Source organism: Echinops telfairi, unplaced genomic scaffold (assembly GCF_000313985.2).
Source record: "Echinops telfairi isolate 266 unplaced genomic scaffold, ASM31398v2 ScPeMD7_5;HRSCAF=22, whole genome shotgun sequence".
In the NCBI taxonomy this organism is placed as follows: Eukaryota; Metazoa; Chordata; class Mammalia; order Afrosoricida; family Tenrecidae; genus Echinops; species Echinops telfairi.
Window position 1 is genome coordinate 24,598,868 of NW_022103901.1, and position 6,499 is coordinate 24,605,366.

Sequence of the window (6,499 nt, forward strand, 5' to 3'; positions counted from 1 at the left end):
CTGTCAACACCCATAGAACTAGCGGTCAAGAAATCAAGCACCATATTACATTGGGCAAATCTGCTGCAAAAGACCTCTTCGTAAGTCTTGTTATTCAATGTCTACCTTTTACATGCATGTGAGATGACTGAAAATATCATGGCTTGGATCAAATACAACTTAGTCCTCAGAGCAACATCCCTGCTTTTCAACATTTTAAAGTGGTCTTGGCAAGCACGTTTACCCAACACAATGGGTCCTTCGATCTCTTGGCTGATTCTTCCATGAGCATTGAAGGTAGACCCAAGCAAGATGGAACCATTGACAGCTTCATCACCACGGTCGATTAAGTATCAAATACAGGTCAGTAGCCTATCATGTCCTAAGGTCCAATATTCTACCTCGGTCTGTATCGGGCACTTTGCTAAGTGCCTCCGTTTCTTCTCTCCAGGACTCATGTTTGTTGTTCTTGTCATCTATCAGTTATCAAGTCACCCTGAACTCACGGGGGCCCCAAGCACAATGGAAGGAAACACTGCTCGGCCTGCACCATCTCCATAATTGATAGTTGGAATGAACATGGATGACCCATACGGTGTTCACTAGCTGATTTTGGCAAAATAAGTAACCAGGCTTTTCTTCCTAGCTCATCTTAGTCTGGAGGCTACACAGAAACCTGCTAAGCCCCATAGCAACATGCAAGCTCCATAGATGGGTGGGAGCTGTGGATGGGGGCATATTTGCTGGAAATTAAACCTTGGTCTCCTGCCTGGAAGGTGAGAATTCCATCCCTGGGCCACTCATGCTTTATTGTTAGGGTCTCTATTTTACAGATGAGGAAGCTGAGCTTCTAACCGTATCAACTGTCCAAGACCATGCAGAGCGTCAGATGAGGAGCTGGTACTTGATTTCCAATCTCTAACTCTAAGGTAGAGGTACCCAAACTCACCATTGCTTTCTCAGGAAAAAGAAAAAACTTATGCATCACCCCCGCCCCCCAATAGCAATTAAAAACTTCTGTGCTATAGCTCACCATCATTCAGGATAAAGTCGGTATCTGCTTTTGCACCATCACCACCACCACCACCACCCCTGGATCATTGCAGCCACCCCAGGAGGAGGTATCAGCTGCTTTGAGTAACATGGTTCTAAAGCCACAACTCAGTCATCTCACCTGACTCTGTCTTCCTCCAGTTCCACTCGATTTGCATGCAGACCCCGGCGGCCGGCTAGAGTTGTAGAAGGCCTAAACTCACTGTGTGCCTGCCTTCTTTGATCACCCTGAGAGGGAAGTCAGAAACCTGATTAGCGAACTCCTGGAGATAGCTCTGTCATCTATTAGAAAACCAGGAAATGCTTTCCAGTCATAGGCAATGCTGGCTCCTCCGGATCCAGGCGAGGAGAACTGGGGGTGTTCCCTCTTTGTCCTGATCATGGAGGCAGGAGAAAGCGATGGCCGTAGTCTCCATAGGAAATGGTCACTGCAATCCCTTCCCAGTCATCTTGAGGCCCAGCTCCTGTTGAGGGTGCCCCCTGTCTATTGGGAGACCCCCGATTGGGTCTCGTGTCTTCTCTTCCACACAGCCCTTGACATCTGTTCAGTGACTAATGTGCTTTCCATCTGTGCTACAGTCCCGTCTTGACAGCCTGGGCACATGCCGCTGGGTCTTGCCTTCTTTCTCTCCCAGGAAGGGACTTGTGGAAGTAGCCAGAAGAGTTGTAGAGTCTGGCTGCCAAGAGCCCTGGGAGGCATTTTGTATACATGTTGTCACAGAATGTCCTGTAGAGGAGATATTACCAATATCCCCATTCCACAGTCCAGGTCCTGATAATGCTGAGAATAATACCAACAGGTGGTAATGCCTCACCATATGGCAGATGCCGTTATAAGAGTTCTTTGTGCTCACTTAAACCTCACACCAACCTTTGGAGCTTGTTTAGTATTAGGAGACATTATGATGCCCATGCCCCAGATGTGAAAACGGAGGCATAGAGAGGTTAAGTCAGGCCATACAGCTGGTAACTGAAGAAGCCATGAGCCCAACTCAGGTAATTGTTCAGGGATTTTCAAATTATGGTTGGCTCGCCACCTGCCTTTATAAGTAAAATTTGATTAGAACACAACTGCATCCATTCTTACTGTCTACAGCTGCTTTTGTCAACAGTAACGGAGATGCATAGTTCCACAGAGAGTGACCTAAAACACTCCCTGGCACTGTAGAGGAAATAAAAATTGCCGCTCCCTGTCCCATATCCAGAGCCCATGGTCTGAAAAGGTCAAATGTCACATCCTTCAGGACATCCATAGTAGAAGTGGAGTGGGAGAAACACAGTACCTCCGCATGAAATAGGTGCAGTTCAAACCCCGACTCTGACATACCACCTCTGTGCTGCATGCTGAGTTCTTCCTCTATACCTGAGGGTGCTATCTCTTTCCTGTGAGGCTGGGCAGAGGGGATTGTACAAGCCACCACAAGGAAAGCGCCGGGAACCCAAGATGTATACAAGAAGCGTGCAGCAATAACCAGGTGGCACAGGCGAAACAGAAGACACCCTTCATCTCCCCTGCATCCTAACAAAAATGTGTCCGCTTCATCCTCCACTGTCCCTGTAGCAATAACACCTGTTATTTCATTGAAGTGCAAAATAGCCCCCATCTATTTCTCATTTGCAGGCAATCATCAATATGCTGCTTCAGCTTAGCAGATGCAAAGAGAATTTTCCAGTCTCCCGCACAGCCTGCTGCCACTCTGGGGACTGAGGAGCAGGAATAGGAGGAGGAAGAGTGGGAAAATGAAAGCAGAGCCAGGGCCCAGCACTCAGGGACCAACTTTGCTAGGCAATCAGGGCCTCAACCTACCCCTCTGACCCTGCTCAGTGTCCACAATCAACCAGCTTCTCTAAGCAGGACAAAGGCTATCTGCCAGTGGGGTTCTCAGGATTTCGTGAGCGAATTGGTTCCACTGAATCCTTTAATAACTGGAATCGGTGCACAGAACCAAATGATCTTGACACTTCTGTAGAAGCACCAATCTTCCTGACTAGATTAGTTTGGGTCAACTAGAGAAACAAATTCAAGGACACTCATATGCGTGTACAAAAGAGCTTTATATACAAGAGCAGTTGAATATTGAGAAAATATCCCAGCCCAGTCCAGATCAAGTCCATAAGCAGAATGCAGGAAGATCACAGGCAAGTGGGTGGGAAGTCTTGTGGATCCAGTGGCATTGTGTGCATCTCAGCGCTGACAGGGGTCTTCCTGTGGCTTCTCTAGCTCCCCTGGCTGCATCAGGGGAGTTTCGTGTGGCTTCTCATCAGAAATGTCTCACAGGAAGTGAGCAGAGAGAGGTGTGTCTCCCGCCTCCAAGGAGAAAATATAAGAGTTCCCAGAATTCTCAGGAGAAGGCCATGCCCACCCAGAGGCCCCCTTGGCTATATCCTGATTGACAGCTAGACTCCACCCCTATACTCTTAATCCTCAAATTGACACCAGTTTATGTAACTACCACACTGAACCTTCTCTCTCTGGAACTGCACACGTAAGAAACAACTGTTGTTGCTGTGAGGTGTCATTGAGTCAGCTGTGACTCATAAGGACCGAGCAGACAGCGGAACATGGCACTGCCTGGTTCCGTACCATCCTCACAATCGTTGCTATGCTTGATTCCACGGTTGTTGTCACTGTGTCAACCTATCTTGTTGAAGGACTTCTTATTTTTCACTAACCCTCTATTCTACCAAACGTGATGTCCTTCTCCAGGGACAGATCCCTCCTGATAGATGTTCCAAGTGTGTGAGACCAAGTCTTGCCACTCTTGCTTCCAAGGAGCCTTCTGGCTGTCCTTAAAAGATAGGCTTGCCTATTCTTCTGGAAGGACATGGTACTTTTTTCCCCCAATCATTTTATTGGGGGCTCGTGCAACTCATCACCATCCATCCATCCATCCATGCATCGTGTAGAGCATGTTTGTACATTTGTGTCCATCATCATTCTCAAAACATTTTCTTTCTACTTGACCCCTTGGTATCAGCTCCATGTCCCCCCACCCCCACACCCATGAACCCTTCATAATATATAATTATTATTTTATCATGTCTTACACTGTCCAACATCTCCTGTCACCCACTTTTCTGTTGTCTATCCCCCAGGGATGGGTTTATATGTAGATCCTTGTAATCGGTTCCCCACCTGCCTCCACCCTCCAAGTATTGCCACTCTCACCACTGGTCCTGAGGGGTATATCTGTCCTGGATTCCCTGTGTTTCCAATTCCTATCTGTACCAGTGTAGGACAAGGTATTTTTGAAATTCTTTACCAACATTATAATTCAAATGCATCAATTCTCCTGAGGTCTTCCTTATCCACTAGCCAGCTTTCATATGCACATGCAATGATTGAAAATATCCTGGCTTGGGTCACGTGCGTCCTAATCCTCATGGTGTCAGCATAGATGAAAAACAAATACTTTAAATAGGTCTTTTGCTGTACATTTGTTCAATGCAATATATTGTTTAATATTTCTTTTCTCTTTTTTTATAACACTGCTGTCCACCACCCCCACAATTTTTATGACCTTTTATTGTGAATTAGGTGAAGGTTTACAGAGCATGTTCTCAGTTTTACTTTTAACAATTCATGCACATTTTGTTTCAACACATGTATTGCAATCTCTTGGTGAACCAGCAGTGGACCGATACCCTCCCTGTGTTTCCTGTGACTGCTGCTTCTAGGGGATTGATTGTTGATCCAAGCAAATGAAACCCTTGAAAACTTCAATATGTTCTCCATTTATTAAAATGTCCTTAAAGCTTATATCCCATAAAGATTTCAGCTTTGGAAATGCGTGGCCTTTCTATTATATCCTATAGGTTGCTATGAATTGGAGTCAATTTGACAGCTTTGGATTTGTTTGTTTGTTTGGGTAATGCAGCATGTTTGGCCAATAGTTCATATGTCAGTTCCCTGAAAACCAAGGGTCATGACTGAATTCTGTGTAACCTTAACCCTGTTTCTCTAGACACTGGGATTATTAACAGACTTGTTGAGACAGAGACACAGAATCAATATTTGACTAAAATCTCAGATTGTATATGAAGCTGATCAGTGGGCTAAATAGTGTGCCTCAGAGAGGGAACACTTAGCACTCTGCCATGGACACGGTACCAGTGGACTCGGAAAAGCCCCAAGGCTGCAGTTTGCTGAGTTGCCTCTGTGCCTCCGACTGATAGGAGCTCCTCAGGGTGCAATAAGGGCAGCATGTGCTAATTAAAGCCCACAATTGTCTCCATCACAGGAGTGTTTCTGTTATCCTTACATCTAAATGAGACCCAGTGGGGTAAGTTTGGAACATGATTATCGGAGATTTTGTAAAGTGCCTTATTAACATAATTCTCCTAATTAGAAACCAGAGAAGATCTTGTTGAAAATTTTCCACTAAATATTATAGGACCATAATTCCTGCACCATTAGGTGCCTAGCTCAGAATTCTAATATCCTACCTTCCCCAGTGACCTCTGAAGGGCTCTGCTCTAAAGATCCTTCTTTCAATTAGCAAATATCCATTGACTCAAATGTGTTGAATGAGAGACCATGTGAATGAGTAAGTGTTGGACTACTGGCCAGGTTGGTAGTTCAAACCCACCCATTCACTGCCATTGAATCAGCTCTGGTGCTGGCTCATAGCGAACCTATAGGACAACATAGAACTGCCTGTCAGTTTCAGAGACTGTAACTGCTTAAGGAAATAGAACACCCCGTCTTTCTCTCTTGTAGCTGATGGTGGTTTTGAACAGTTGACCTTGTGGATCCCAGCCCAAAGCATAATCAGTATACCACCAGAGCTCCTTAAACCCACCCACAAGTACCTCAAAAGTAAAGTAAAGCCGTGTGATCTGCTTCGTTAAGGTCACAATCTTTAAAACCCTATGGAGTGCAGGTCTACTTTCTACTTTAGAGTCTCCATAGGTCCAAGACAACTTGATGGCAATGTGTTTGTTGGGTGCTGGGTTAGATGTGGAAGACACGGAGATAAAAAGTAGTCCCTGACCTCAATGAGCTCAATCTAGTGGGTGGATCAGACAAAAGTATTTTTCTCATTCTCTCTCACACACACATGTGCACACACTTATTGTGGCACTTACATAATCTCCTATCAACTTGAGAAGGGGTGGAGTCTAGCATGTCAATCAGGTCGCAGCTTGATGGCCTCATTTGAAGATAAATAGCTCACTGGAAAATAAATAGACCTCAAAGATGATAAATAGCTCACTGGAGGCCAGATACACTTATTCTCTGTGAGACATTCCTGTTGACAAGCCACATGGAGCTATGCTGATGGTAGCCAGAGCCCTGGAACTGGAGGAGCCATGTAGAGACCCACACCAGCATTGAGACGCTTCCACTGCCACTGGATCCACAAGACTTTACACCCACTGGCCTGTGATCTTCCTGAATTCAGCATCATGGTAGGTGTTGTGTGAGTCTGAAGAGGAATTTACAGACTGGTATCAGACATATGGG